At 39.4% G+C, this 16614-nt stretch overlaps 1 protein-coding gene across 1 annotated transcript in view; it reads left to right on the top strand.

Moving 5' to 3' along the window:
* Positions 1-16614, top strand: part of LOC127435251 (ELKS/Rab6-interacting/CAST family member 1-like) — a 294247-nt gene that overhangs the window by 166161 nt on the left and 111472 nt on the right. The gene's annotated exons all lie outside the window — the stretch shown is intronic.

The following is a 16614-nucleotide window of genomic DNA, read 5'->3' as shown; positions in this document are numbered from 1 at the left end:
AAGATCCCATTTTCCACTGCTTGGTAGGTATGATCGGCATGTACGCGGTCCAGCTCGCTGATCCCCAACAATGTTAACACATGTCTCCAACAAAGAGGAGACACGTACCTCCTCCGCCTTGCCAGGCCTTTCATCTCCACACTATGCTATCTGATAAACCGGCAGCCAGAACCCCTATTGTTTCAGTGTAGTGCTGCGGGCCTGTGTGTATATGTGTCCAGAGAGCATCTAAAACTGATGGCCCTGACTGACACCATGGTTCCTCAGAGCTGTGGCTCTCCCATCAGATCACCTACAGTATATAACTCTCCTCTCTCTCTCTATCTCTTGCCCTAACTCCCTCTTCCACCTTACACACAACTTCAGCATGTAGTCAGGCTCAGTGATAAGCAGCTGAAAGGAGAATGTCACCCTGTATCAGGATCAGCTGAGCTTACACCTGTGTTTGCACGATCATCCACTAGGGGAAGCAGAATCCATTTGTACTTTACTCCAGAGTTTAAACAGCTCTGCCTATATTGGTTCCATACACAGAATGATACCTTAGGGACTAATTGCCACAAATGCGGTTGTGACTCCCAAAAATTGCAGTAGCCTTTAAGCTTTTAGTTTCTATAATGCTTTCTATGCACACACGTGTCAGCAAAGAATAGCCAATTGACTGTAATTGTTCTGCAAGCTTACTTGAGTATGTTGGACAAGCTAAGATGTCATGGCCTGGCAGAAAAAGGCCCAAAAAATGCTCTTGACTGAAATCAAGTGCTGCCGTCAACACGTGCCCTAATGCTACAGACAATCAAGTGCCTGCCAAACAGGGCAGCCTCAAAATAACTGCTTAACTCTGTCTGAGCTTAACATCACTCTACACATATAGTTTTGTGCAGATGTGCCTTTTTCTGCAGTGTTATTGTCAAACGCCTGTGTTCATGTCTTCAAAGATATTGTTGTGTGAGAATTTGACATGAAATACTTTTGAAAAGTTAACATGTCCTACGCCTGTGGTGTAGTTTGCTTCATCTAAAACTATTTAAAACAGCATTGTGCTAATTATTTTATAATTATTGCTAACTGAGCTCCTGTGACCTAAAGAGACTACATTTTATAATATTTGTGCTTTTAAAAATTTATTTGTCACACATCAGGACCGTTTAATATGATCTAGTGAAGGCTAAAAGGTGAAGAGGGATTGCATACAATTGCAAGTATTCAGTATACATTTTTCCTTATACATTCGGATACGTTTTAAGCTAAAATCTTTAATTCAACACGTTTCATTTATTAACATTATTGAGTGAAATGGGGGGATCACATCTCATCAAATTTTCTCTCTCTCACTCAGCCCTTCCTCTCATCCTCAGGTTTTGGAGGAATTATATAGATGCTGCAGCTCTCGGTGCCCTAAAATTACAATACTGTGTGATTTTTCAGTGAAATTGTGCATGTAATATCAGAAATTTCAGAGCTCAGCATGTGCTCAGTTCCAAGATGCTGTAAAATGCTCGCTGGCTTTGCTTCTGCCTGATTTTACTCTTCTCGCTCCTTTAAAATCTCAAGTACAGAGGACAGAGATTGAAATCGAGAAAATAGTGCCGTTAAAAAAAAAAAAAAAGTCTCGCAGGACTGCACAGTCAACCCTTCATTTAAATACCATGCTGTGTTTTTTCACTTTAATTGCTCTTGTATTGCCAATTTTTTTTCAGCTATAATCTCTGCTTAACAAAACGGTTTTCACAAAAATGGCACAGGAAAAAAAAAATGCAGCCTTTTCACTTGATTATACGTTTCCCGTGCCAAGCAATTATCGTCCTTAAATATCCATTCTTTAAAAAGGGAAGAAATAAAGAAAGACTGACTTCAAGAGAGCAAGTACAAAAAAGAACAGCAAGCTTAACAGGCAGTCATTTTGCAAAGAAACAATCCCGGGTTGTTGTTTTTTTCAGAGAGATGCTTAATTATCAGACATTTACAGGAAGTACAGTGAAGGGCGTCTATGCAAAAGCCTCCCTGTCTAATCTTGCCCCCTTCCTCTTGCACAAAGCCACGCGACTCCCTCCAAAATGTGCTGGAAATGGGCTGACAGATAGGAGGGCGCCCTTGGATGAGAGCCGGGTGTTGTGCTTTGCTTTGGAGATATGAGTGAGATTCACAAGTCAGAGAGTGCTGCGCGTTGTGTCGGAAGCGCGTGCCTCTTTGATGTCATCTGAGACATCGCACATGGTTCTCTGTACGTAAATTCTGCTTCTCATGTTGGTGATCTGGCTGTACCTGCATCTTGTTAAAAGAGGAAGCAATATGAGACATGGATCGCTCTGGTCCACACATGGACTCATTGGATCATACATTCTTGATTCTGTTTGATGTAAAATAAAATGTGTTGAAGGCTGCTTATAGTGCTTGCATTTGAACACCTTTTGTCATCATATACACACAGTCACAGTGGGTCAGATGTACCATAGACTTCTGTTGTTTTTATGTAAAGTAATTATAACTAGATTGGTAAAGTTTGTAAAAACAGACATAAAGATTTGCTGTCCTCTCAGCACTCTAAATCATTTATAGGGTGCCCTTGGATGTCTGACCCATTTCCTGACTCAACTCAGACACCTCATATTTTCAATCCCAGTGCCTGGATCTTTCTGGAATATTACTCTACTAAAAGCTTTCAGCAGAGAGTCAGTGGGCGATGGATAATTCTCAGTTTTAGTCTTAAGCTAAAATTGTCCCCAAAAGTGAGCTTAATGTGATGTAACCTCCCTTCGGGGACATTTGGGGACGTCCTCAGTTTGATAAACTGTTTCACATATATAATTATAAATTTTAAATAGGGCTGTCAATCGATAAAATATTTTAATCGAATAATTACATGGTATGCTGATTAATCAATTGAATTAATCGCATACATAAATATTTGCTGAGAAAGCCCCTCAAATAACAATAAGTCAATATATATAATGATTAAATAATTGTATTTAATTAAGTATAAATAGATTATATGTATGCATACATCTCTGGAAAAAATTAAGAGACCACTGCAAAATTATCAGTTTCTTTGGATTTACTATTTATAGGTGTGTGATTGAGTAAAATAAGCATTTTTGTTTTATTATATAAAGTACTGACAACATTCCTCCTGAATTTCAAATAAAAATATTGTCATTTAGAGCAGTTATATGCAGAAAATGACAACTGGTCAAAATAACAAAAAGATGCCGTGTTTTCAGACTTCGAATAATGCAAAGAAAACAATTCCATATTTATTTTTTAACAACATAATACTAGTGTTTTAACTTGGGAACAGTTCAGAAATCTATATTTGGTGGAATAACCCTGATTTTCAATCACAGCTTTATGCGTCTTGGCATGCTCTCTACCAGTCTTTCACATTGCTGTTGGGTGACTTTATGCCACTCCTGGCGCAAAAATTCAAGCAGCTCGACTTTGTTTGATGGCTTGTGACCATCCATCTACCTCTTTATCACATTCCAGAGGTTTTCAATGGGGTTCAGGTCTGGAGATTGGGCTGACCATGACAGGATCTTGATCCAGTGGTCCTCCATCCACACCTTGATTGACCTGGCTATGTAGCATGGAGCATTGTCCTGCTGGAAAAACCAATCCTCAGAGTTGGGGAACATTGTCAGAGTAGAAGGAAGAAAGTTTTCTTCCAGGATAACCTTGTACGTGGCTTGATTCATGCATCCTTCACAAAGACGAATCTGCCCGATTCCAGCCTTGCTGAAGCACCCCCAGATCATCACCGATCCTCCACCAAATTTCACAGTGGGTGTGAGACACTGTGGCTTGAAGGCCTCTCCAGGTCTCTGTCTAAACATTAGACAACCAAGTGGGGGATCTGTGATGAACTTGAATATGAACTTGTTTTCTTTGCATTATTCAAGGTCTGAAAGCACTACATATTTTTTGTTATTTTGACCAGTTGTCATTTTTCATTTATCAATTAATGTCATACAAAGTCCAGTAAACATAAAAAAGCTACATCAATATTTGGTGTGACCACCTTTGCCTTCAAAACAGCACCAATTCTCCTAGGTCACCTGGACACAGTTTTTCTTGGTTGTTGGCAGATAGGATGTTCCAAGCTTCTTGGAGAATTCGCAACAGTTGACCAGGACATTTTCTTGACAGTTTTCATGAGAATCAATGTAGAGATTATAATTGCCTTTATATAAAAACAGTAGGAGGTTATGTTATGTCCTCATTTAGATAGCTAAGTAAGCATGTTTGTGTAAGTACTTACTTACTGTAGCTATAGTTTGGGGACAAAAATTTGACAAACCCATTCTTTTGGGACAGAATTCGCAACAGTTCTTCTATCTATTTAGGCTGTCTCAACTGCTTCTGTCTTTTCATGTAATCCCATACTGACTCTGTGTTCAGTGGGGGGGCTCTGTGGGGGCCTTGCTATCTGTTGCAGGGCTCCCTGTTCTTCTAATCTATTCTATTTGCAAAAGGAATTTTTGGGAGTTTAAAATGTATATTTCCTATTGACACACTAAAGCTGAAGATATAAAACTATCTTAAGACAAATGTTTTTGTGAAACATCTTATGTGCCTAAGACTTTTGCCCAGTACTGTGTGCGTGTGCGTGTGCGTGTGCATGTGCGTGTGCGTGTGCGTGTGTGATATATATATATATATATATATATATATATATATATATATATATATATATATATATAATAAAATATAATAATACAGATAATTAAAATGCATTAAATTATTTTGGCACACAAGTGAAGCATTAAAGAAGACAATACAAAAATTGTCTTTAGAATCCAATATATTGTTTATTTCCATATTATTGAAGATAAGCCTATCTTTGGCCTACAGTTCACAGCAATCCATTTTGCAATTGAATTCATCAATCAGTCCGAGATAGATTTATTATAAGGGCTTGTATAAGGATGCGTCAGTGTACACCTGCATTAGATAGATGCTTTTGGAGTGTCTCTGTTGTGTTGCATCATAAACATAAAGATTTTAGGTTGCTTTGTTAAGTTAAACAAAGTTTGAAACTTAGAAGGGCACGTCTTGAGATCCCTGCGTTCGGATTTTTGCTCCATCAAGCTGTGTTTGAACACAAAAACATGTTCTCATCTCGTGTTGTCTGCTGAAGGGCTGGTTTGTTGGGCCATTAAGATTTTTGACAGTTACGCACATTTTACCCACCAGTTGTCATTACCAAAATAAAAAAATAAATAAAAGGATGGTCATTAAACAAAAATGAAAGAGAAAAATGCATGCACATCCAATACTTCTACAGCAGGTGCCGGATCAAGGCAAAAATCATTAAAAATAAAACTGAAGTACAGTGTGCGGATCTTTTTCAGTTTTATTTCATTATAAAATTATACATTATTTAAATTGTAAAGTATTTATACATTAGTATAATTAGTAGCACTCCATTGATACTACCCTTCATTGTCACTGATTTTAAATGTAAAAATGATTGTAAAAGAGCAAATTTTCCTCTTTAATACAGTAAAAGAACAGTAAAAGTGAAACGTCCAGATGCACTGCAGAAATGAGCACTGGAAGGTAAAGTGTATTGAAAATAATGTCACAATGCATAAATCTTAATCGTTCTACATGTAGACAATCTTATTTATGCAAAATATAATTTCGTATAATATTTATTTTATTTTTATTTTTTTTTATTTTATTTTTTAATGATTTGGGATTGAATATGACCAGGACATTTTCTTGACAGTTTTCATGAGAATCAATGTAGAGATTATAATTGCCTTTATATAAAAACAGTAGGAGGTTATGTTATGTCCTCATTTAGATAGCTAAGTAAGCATGTCTGTGTAAGTACTTACTTACTGTAGCTATAATTTGGGGACAAAAATTTGACAAACCCATTCTTTTGGGACATTCAGGGATATTCTCAATCGGAAAACCAATAGATAAAGCAAATACAATTTTTTTTTCTTTTCTTTTAGGGTTAAAAGAATCGTTCACCCAAAAATTTTAATTCTCTCATTATTCACTTACCCTGATGCCATCACAGATGTGTATGACTGTCTTTCTTCAGCAGAACACAAATGAAGATTTTTAAAGAAGATAGAGCTCTGTCAAGTCATTGTAATAGAAGTACATGGGTGCCAGCACTTTGATGGTCCAAAAGTCATATTTAGGCAGCAATAAAGTAATCCACACGACTCCAGTCGATCAAATAATGTCTTCTGAAGTGAATTGATAGGTTTGTGTAAAAAATGTATCGATAATTAAAATGTTAGTAACTTTTAAAAAGCACTTCCTGCCAGAAATCGGCGCTTCCATCCAGGGCTCTGATGCAGTTTGAAATGCCGAACTGTCGCGTGAGGTTTATTCTTCTGTGTAAATAAGCGCCGCTTCCGTATTCTCACGTGAACTCACTGACTCGCTTACGTCACGCTTCGCGTCAGCTGCTGGCAGGAAGTGCTTTTTAAAAGTTAATAACATTTTAATTTTCGATTTATTTTTTACACAAACGTATTGATTTGCTTCATAAGACATTCATTGATCGACTGGAGTCGTGTGGATTACATTATTGCTGCCTAAATATGACTTTTGGACCATCAAAGTGCTGGCACCCAAGACTAAAAATCTTAATTTGCGTTCTGTTGAAGAAAGACAGTCATACACATCTGGGATGGCATCAGGGTAAGTGAGTAATGAGAGAATTTTCATTTTTGGGTGAATTATTCCTTTAAGGTTCGAGTGTTGCAGGTGTAAAGATTAGTATTTAGTAAGTATAATTAGCTTTATATCAAAACTGTAGTAGACTATGGTGTGTCCACATTTAGATGGATAGTAAACTCACATTTGTGAGCATTTGTTTTCATTATCAAATAAGCTTTAAATTCTCTCCGTAATTAGACCTTCTTTTTATATATATATATAGGCTGAAAAAGTTTGTGTAGGTGTGTCTGCAGGAGAGAAAATTATTGACAGACCAGCCATGGCAGTACGCTGGCTCAGCCTGGCGTTGTCCTTATTTAGACAAGAAATGGCTCTCACGGTATCAGACACTTGAATCTTGCTCGTTAAACCTACCTCCGATTACTGAGAAAATTCTCCCGCTCTCTCTCCTTCTCTTTCTCTTTTTCGTCTTCCTTGTTTTTCTGTGCAGAACTTTTGCCCGTTAGATTGACAGGTGAGCCACGGTTACAGTGCGGGCCTCCTGTCACAAGTCACTATGTAGCTGTCGCCATGCCGACATCTGTCAGAGGCTCTCAACTCCTCGAGCAGATTAACATCTCTGACACAGAGTGAGAGGGATATGGGGGGTAGAAATGGAGAGAAGTAAAAAAGAGAGTGAGGGAATGTGGAAAAGATTAGCCGGGATGGCTAGAGGGGAAAAGGCTGATATGTGCTCTCTGTCTTGTCATCTGTTTCAGCAAAAGTGGAGTGAGGGAGTCTGAGCTGTCTAGTCTTCTCTCTGTCTCTCAATCCCTCTCTTTCTCTTAGCTTGTGTGGTCCACAGCCGAGAGTATTTTCCTCCCCGGCAGCTGCTCACCCTCTTAAAGTTCCTCTGATAGCCCTTTTCCACCGAAATTGCAATGGTTCTTGTGCCGAGCCTGTGCTCCGCTGGTTCAGGGCCGGGGCAATCTGGAGCCTATCGTAAACCAGCCGCGCTTTTCCACTGACCTGAGAGCCGAAAGGTGAAGTAACGGGTTACTGTTTGCGTGGTAGTTTCACGTGACTACCTCAAACATAAACTAACATGGCGCGTCACAGTGTGTTTGTATACAGCTTTTACTCTTGGTTTTGAGGGCATATTTAAACATACGGATTAATGCAATCCATCATTATTATATTGCTCAACAAGATTGTCAGAGATTACATCTACACTAAAGATGACAGGTAATGTAATTACATTATATTATGTGAACTATGGCTTAACTTGCTAAGTTCTGTAAACTGTCACAGTGGAATCATTATTAACATTGGTGTAGCAGATGGTTGTATTTGGATTTTTGCCATAGCATATAATATGATTGATTGAGAATCCCACCGTTTTACTTAACAGAAAGCCACGATCTTCCAAACTTAGTGAGTAGCTGGTCAAAAATCCCCTTACACAACAAAACAATGCATAAAATAAGATGACAACAGTGTAAGAAAAGCTAACAAAGTTGGCAATTATAACAACTTACTAAGATCAGCTGCAGAGGACACCGGCGATTCACTGTTTATAACAAGTGTTACAGGCTGAATTCAATGTCACGGTTAGTTAGCAGGCTGGTCGGTGTCCGAGTCCAAAACATCATTGCTCCATCCAGTCGCTTTTGCTTATGTCCGTCTTATGGTCCCTGTACTCCCTTAAGTGTTTTTCAATTTGTTTATGATTTGGTCAATTGTCCGACTGAAGGTGGCATGCATCATTTCGTGATGTATCTTCTTTCTTGTAGACAATTTTTTCCTTTGTGATCTCTCTAGTTTATCTCAGATCTTCATAAATACCATATCGCAAGTATAGCACTCTTTTCGTCGTGTTACCTGAACGCTTTTGATGTTTGATCATTTTGTGGGGGTTTTTTTGTTGTTATAGAGTGAAGAAGTACTCCTTGCTGCAGATGGTAGCTACTGTTGTTGTTTGGGAAAACTTTACCATGGAGACAAAACATTATCCTGCCCTCCATCCCCTGATGTGAACCAAAGGGCTATGAGTGCCTCTAAAGATGAGGCTTGTGATACCGAACATCAGCAAGAGAGCAGAGAGGACATACCTTTATGTTTTTGTTCTGCCTCAAGAAAAAACTAAAACATATTTAAAGGCATATTTTACCCAAAAATGAAAATTCTTTCATTATTTACTCACGCATATGTCATTCCAAACCCATATGACTTACTTTCTAACATGGAACACAAATGGCTAATAAAAAAAATAAGAACATTTTTGGGAATTGACAATTTTTTTTAAAGAATGAAATGAAAAGAGATTTAAGGTGTGTGTTTGAGAAGTGTGTTTGTTTTGAGGTCATATATATGCTAGTATACTCTTAAATGAGGACAAAATATGCTTTTTACAGATATCCACATTTAAAATGTAGTCTTTACAGGAAAACTGAATAATAAAAAAAAAACATGTTACACTACGCAGATATTTATTTAATCAAATGCTCTCTAGAAAGACTGACAAGCAAGTAGAAAATGTATGTGGAGTTTGACCGTTAGTGGATATTGCATATACCGATAGCTAAAGTGGCGGAAAAAGACGATAACTGATAAATCGGCCAATAGTTTTTAAAATCGATTTAGTGAATGTGTTTTCTTTCTAAGACAATTTTCTTAGTCTTTTCTTACTGTGACAGGCACAGACATAAGAGTCCAAATTGAATGAAATCCCTGATGCAGTTTATTGTGCAACCAAAATCCCAATAATAGCCAGAAGAAAAAGATTTTGCGCATAACACAAAACTTTTAACCACAAATAAGACCGAAATACACTGGAGACTCTTATTTTGAAATATCTGTGCTCCCAGCTGCTCACACAAACAGATAAGGCAAACAAAATATGCACCTTAAAGGCCCAGGTACGTCTACTTCGTTTTTGCGTGTTCCAGATCGGATTGTGCCCGGCCCAGCCCGTTGCCTTTCTGAGTATATTTTTCTGACCGTGAACGAATAGGAACGTGTTTGACGCATGCGCAATACAAATGCTTTATGACACTCTTTTAATACAGTCAATGGCCAGCACATATGTAGATGACATGCACAGACAAGGACCGCATGTGCAAGTCAAGAAAATCTAGGCGGCGTGTGGTCAAGCCACACAGCTGTGCTGATGACACAATTTGCGTCACATATACTGTCTGCGGAGGGATCCGCAACGCAGACACCATAAGTGTACTTTGGCCTTTACATTAATCTACAACGTATTATGATAAAAACACTGTAAAGTAAACAGTGTTATAGAACAAATATGAGCAGTAATTTCATCACCAGTAGATAATCATTCATCAACAGTACATCATGAGCAATTACTTGTTAAATATCAGATAATTCAATATTATTAAAACAGACTTTTTTTTTCTCTAGGGACACAGTCTATCAAAATCAACATGAACTCTGGAATCAGTAATGATTATATAAACGTTCAATAATGTCCATGCTTCAAATTTACATTATTCATATGAATATTATCAGCAAACTATCAGCATTTAATTTCTGCTGATAACCAGTTGTACCAAAAGTAGCTATTGGCACTGATTAATCAGCAAAACTGATATAACGGTCAACTTCTAAAATCATGGTTCATGGCTGTGATTTAAATAATGACAGTAGGCAACTTTTTAAAATAGGGACAGGTCTTTCGATATGTCCCGTCCAAACTTCCTGTTTCTGTAGGAAATACAAGACAGAAAACTGCGCTTACCAAGCCATTTCATGTTGTTTTTAATAACCAGGCTCTGAATTTCACTGAGGATCTTACGGGACTTTTAGCTTTTAACAGAACATCTTGAACGCTTCAGAGGAGCTGAAAAAAAAAGCCTGACTTTGAAACCTTACACACCCAGGTGTGTCAAAGGCTTTCTTTGAAAACCGAATCAATCACTTTACCTTTGTCTCACTGACTTGCACCCAAAACTTTTTTTCCATTATTATTCTTTAACTTCAAAGAGGGACCCAACCTCACCATCTCCCTCCCTCTTTGCCCCGTCCCCCGGTGCTGCCCTGCTTTCTTCCCAAGTGCTGTAGGGCTCTGGGAGAACTTGGAAGTGTTGCTTCAAGATGAGATCCAGACCCTCGCTCCCCACTGTAAATCGCCCCATGGCTGGTGCACCCTGCCGGGGCCAGAAATATGGCCCTCAAGGGACCTACTTTAGCACCAGGTCCCCGAAACCTGAAATATCTGAGCCGAAAATTTAGCTAACATCTGTGTGTGAGGGTTGAGGTGTGTGGTTGTCTGTCAATGTTTGTTTGAGCTACTCAGTGCATATAGCTTCTTTGATCAGACATTTTCTGAAAGTGATGAAATGCACTAGCAGATAACCAGTGTGGTGGCTGATTTTATTTATTTATTTATTCAGATTTTCATTTTTGCACTTTTGATGCTAGATTTAACTTAAAGCATGTAAATTCTGTGTTTGTTAGTTATTTATTTTATTTTATTTTTCAATAAAAAAAATATTCAGTTTAGCATTATTGCAAAATGAAACCTGATAGGGACTCCGACGTGAAGCAGATGGTTCTTGTATCACCCTTAAGGGGTTTATTTTGTGATTATGACTGGCTGACTGTACATTATCTTGCTTATTCCATGTCTGCTCACCAAATAAATAAATAAATGGACATAAAATATTGATTTGAGAAATTTAGTAAGAAGAAAGAGACCACAGAGTGATTCAAGAGACATGAAATTAGCACAGCTGTGTAGGAAATTGGTTGCCTGGGACCAAAAGTAAATTATACAGTTTAGCGGTCACTATACAAAATATTTGAGAGCAGAATGCTGTGATTGACCAATCAGAATCAAGTATTCCAGCGAGCCTTGTAAAAAGCCACATATATTGTACATCCTTAATTATAATTAGAACTGTCTCAAAGGTCTCTTTTTTTTTTTTTTTTTTTTTTAACTGTTTTGTCTACCTTTACCTTACAAATAGCAAAAATGGCAGCTCTGCATACAGCTTTTCAGTGGTGGTCCTAACGTTCACTCACATCCAGTTTCAGCACTTAAGTCAGGTGACTGCATGTTATTGAACTCTGAATGACAGTGTCACGGCGGCCATCCCAGGGGTGACGTTTGGTGACAGGAGTGTGCTTAAGACTGTCTGAGGACGTCCTCTGCCTGACATTGATTGACGAGCAACTGTTCTGCTTCCTTCTGTGTCAGTGTTACGACAATTTAGCAGCACCTCTGATTTCTGTCTGTCTTTGTATCTGTCCTTTTATCATTCAATCTGTTCCTTTTCTTTCTCTCATGCCGTCTAGTCTGTTATCACCCAAATGCACAACTATAAGACCAGTCACTCAGCTCTGATCCTGTTTATTGTTCTTTTCTGGTTTGTTTTACACTCTTTCTTCTCTGTTTTCTTTCTTCCTTTCACATCCTCTCTCTCACTCTCTCAGGAAAATGTCAACACAAAGCAAAAACAGGTGTCTTGTTCTGATCAAAACACAAGAGCTGGGTTTGAGGACTGGAGTAGGAATATGCAAAACTGCATTTTTCAAAATTGACTGCTCAGTGGGTTGCCGGTTTTGAGTTCACCTGATCCAGCTGGAGGCGTTTATTTGGGATGTTTGCATAAGACGCATTCTCGCATTCAATAATGAATCCATGGGTCTCAAGACAGGTCTCTTTTTAAAAGTTTAACTATTTTTTTAACACAATGTTCATTGCGGGACACTGAAACTGTGCAAGACATGACACAATGTCCAAATATGTTATATGGGGCTTACCAGGAAAGGATTATATAAATTCGGAATATATAGCTGTAAATCTGAATATACAGTATAATTGAAATTCATGCAGATTTACAATTAAATATTTAGATTTATAATATATATGTATGTATATATATGGATGGATGGATGTCTGTCTGTCAATATGTGTGTGTGTGGGTGTGTGTATGTATATATAGATATAGATATAGATATACTGTATATATAGATATATATATATATATCAAATCAAATCAAATCCCTTTATTGTCACTCAACCATATACACAAGTGCAACAGTGGGTGAAAGTCTTGGGTGCAGTTCCGAGCAACATAGCAGTCATGACAGTGATGAGACATATATACCAATTTACAATAAACATCAGATTTACACAACACAGTTTACATATCTAATATACACATAATTACACAAAGCACAATATACAAATAATAATATACAATGTACAGTATACAATACACACAATATAGAATACACAGTATACAATAAAAATAATATATATAAAATATACAGTAGGTTGTATTGTGCTGTATTGACATTCAGGCTGTCAGTTGATAGTCAGTTGCCAGTGTGTTGTTAAGAGAGAATATAATTTATGACAGTCCAGTGTAAGATTAATAAAGTGCAGTGCTGATATATATTGATCGTGAGAGTTCAAAAGTCTGATTGCTTGGGGGAAGAAGCTGTCATGAAGTCGGCTGGTGCGGGTCCTGATGCTGCGATACCGCCTGCCTGATGGTAGCAGTGAGAGCAGCCCATGGCTTGGGTGGCTGGAGTCTCTGATGATCCTCCGAGCTTTTTTTACACACCACCTGGTATATATGTCCTGGAGGGAGGTAGCTCACCTCCGATGATGTGTCTGGCAGTTCGCACCACCTTTTGCAGGGCTTTGCGGTTGAGGGCAGTGCTGTTGCCGTACCAGGCAGTGATGCAGCCAGTCAGGATGCTCTCAACAGTGCTGGTGTAGAACCATGTGAGGATGTGGTGGTTCATTCCAAACTTCCTCAGCCATCTCAGGAAGAAGAGGCGCTGGTGAGCCGTCTTCACAACGGCCTCAGTGTGGACGGACCATGTGTGTTCCTCTGTGATGTGGACGCCGAGGAACTTGAAGCTGCTGACTCTCTCCACCGGTGCTCCATTGATGGTGATGGGACTGTGTTCTCTGTCTTTTCTCCTGAAGTCCACCACAAGCTCCTTGGTCTTACTGACATTGAGGAAGAGGTTGTGCTCCTGACAACAGCGTGTCAGAGTGTACACCTCCTCTCCTTAGGTTGTTTCAATATTGTCAGTGATTAGACCTACCACCGTTGTATCATCAGCAAACTTCATGATGTCATTGGAGCTATGTGTTGCCACACAGTCATGTGTGTACAGGGAATACAGGAGTGGGCTCCAATGTTGAGGGTCAGTGATGAGATGTTGCTGCCCATTCTAACCACCTGGCATCTGTTTGAGAGGAAGTCCAGGATCCAGCTGCATAGCGAGCTGATTAAGCCCAGAGCCCGGAGTTTCACATCAAGCTTGGAGGGCACTGTGGTGTTGAATGCTGAGCTGTAGTCTACAAACAGCATTCTCAAATATGTGTTAATTTTTTCCAGATGGGAGAGAGCAGTGTGTAGTGTAGATGCAATGGCATCATCAGTGGAGCAGTTGTTGCGGTATGCAAACTGCAGTGAGTCCAGTGAGGCAGGCAGCACAGAGCAGATGTAATCTCTGATTAGACTCTCAAAGCATTTGCTGATGATGTGGGTCAGAGCAACAGGACGCCAGTCATTTAAGCAAGTGATTTTGGATTGCTTTGGTACAGGCACAATGGTGGATGTTTTAAAGCATGTGGGGACCACAGACATGGAGAGGGAAAGGTTGAAAATGTCCGTAAAAACACCAGCCAGTTGGTTCACGCACGCTCTGATGACATGACCCGGAATGCCATCTGGACCGGTGGCTTTACGGATATTCACCCATCAGAAGGATTGGGTTACATCTGTTACAGAGACAGAGAATGAACTAACCTCTGTAGTTTCGGCCATGAGAGCTCTCTCCATGAGGGCTGTGTTATTTCCCTTGAAACGAGCATAAAATGTATTTAGCTCTGATAGTTTTGTGGAGGGCATAACTGGCTTATTTATGCTCCTCCGTGTTCCCAGAATTAAAAGCAGAGGTCCGCGCATTAAGTACCACAGTTTTTGGTATAGTTTTGGTTGGTACTACGTCATCTACGCACTTCCTGATGAAACACGTTACACTATAAGCATAGACCATGATATTGTCATCAGAGGCAGATCAGAACATCTCCCAGTCCATGTGATCAAAATAGTCTTGTAGCGTAGAATCTGATTGGTCCGACCAGCACTGGAACATTCTGAGGGCGGGTGCTTCCTGTTTCAGTTTCTGCCTGTAAGTGGGCAGAAGCAGAATGGAAGAGTGGTCCGATTTGCCAAATGGTGGGTGGGGGAGAGATTTGTAGCCATCCCGGAAGGGAGAGTAGCAATGGTCCAAAACCCGGTCCCCTCGTGTGTTGAAGCTGATGAGTTGGTAGTATTTTGGTGCTATTGACTTGGTTGGCTTTGTTAAAGTCTCTGGTCACAATGAACACGGCCACAGGGTGTGCGGTTTCCTGCTCACTTATTCTCCCATACATTTCCTTGAGTGCCCGGTCTGTGTCAGATTGTGGGGGGGATGTACATAGCTGTGATAATGACTGCTGTGACTGCTGTAGCCAGAATGGTCGACACAGAAGCATGAGAAATTCCAGATCAGGAGAGCAGAAAGACTTGATAGAATGTACGTTCCTCTAATCACACCAGGATTTATTGATCATAAAACATACACCACCTCTGCTTTTACCTGAGAGGTCTTTCGCTCTGTCCGCTCGGTGCATGGAGAACCCCACGGGTTCGATGGCTGAGTCTGACATCCAAGTTTCTGTAAGGCAGATAATGCAGCAGTCCCTCATCTCTCGTTGGGAAGAGATCCGCGCTCTCAGCTCGCAGAGCTTGTTGTCCAGAGACTGAACATTTGCCAGTAGAATACTGGGTAGCGGGGGTCGATTTGCACGACGTCTTAGTCTGATGAGAACGCCGGCTCTCCTTCCCCTTTTCGGCTGCGTTTCCACGACCGGGCTGTCCAGACAAAGGGCTTCGCTGGTGTGTTTGAAAACAGTGTGTTGGCATTGAGGTATTTAAAGTCTGGTTTTCGGTGTGCTATTGCAGAACCAATGTCCAAAAGTGTTTGTTTTTTGTATACAATAAGGCAGACAACATCCAAGACAAAAAAACATAAGAATTGTTGACAAAACAAACAAAAAACTGCAATATTGGGTTGGAGCTCGCAACGCAGCAGCCATACTCTGCGCCATCTTGATCTATACACTGAGCACATTATTAGGAACACTATGGTCCTAATAAAGTGTCCAACATGGTCTTCTGCTGTTGTAGCCCATTCGTCTTAAGGATCGACATGTTGTGCATTCTGAGATGCTATTCTGCTTACTACAATTGTTCAGAGTGGTTATCTGAGTTACCGTAGCCTTTCTGTCAGCTCGAACCAGTCTGGCCATTCTCCGTTAAACTCTCTCATCAACAAGGCTTTTCCGTCCGCAGAACTGCCACTCACTGGAAGTTTTTTTTGTTTTTTACACCATTTTGAGTAAACTCACCGTTGTGCATGAAAATCTCAACAGATCAGCAGTTACAAAAATAATCAAACCAGCACGTCTGGCACCAACAATCATGCCATGGTTGAAATCACTGAGATCATATTTTTTTCCCGTATTTCGTATTTGCTTGATTTTATGCATTGCACTGCTGCCACACGATTGGCTGATTATATAATTGCATGAATAAGTAGTGCTATGTCCGAAATCATTCACTCTTTCACTCATTCACTATTTCCTATGGCAGTGAGTGTCTGTATCAGCAAGGAGTGAATGAAATGAGTTAGTGAATTCAGACGCTGACATATACACGGAGTGTCGGAGAGAGTGATGGAGCTGTCGCAGAAATGACATCACAAATGTACTGTACTTTTATATTACATGAACATTACTTTGCAAAATAATAATAATACTTGTTATTCTTAAATATGATAGTATATTAATATAATACATTTTCATTCTGTTTGTCATTTTTTTATTTATGTTCGTGATGATTTAATTAAAATGACATAAGTTTAATAAAATACATAATGCATACATTATTT

This window comes from Myxocyprinus asiaticus, chromosome 45, assembly GCF_019703515.2.
Source record: "Myxocyprinus asiaticus isolate MX2 ecotype Aquarium Trade chromosome 45, UBuf_Myxa_2, whole genome shotgun sequence".
In the NCBI taxonomy this organism is placed as follows: Eukaryota; Metazoa; Chordata; class Actinopteri; order Cypriniformes; family Catostomidae; genus Myxocyprinus; species Myxocyprinus asiaticus.
Note: the sequence above shows the minus strand (reverse complement) of the source record. Positions and strands in the feature narration are given on the sequence as shown.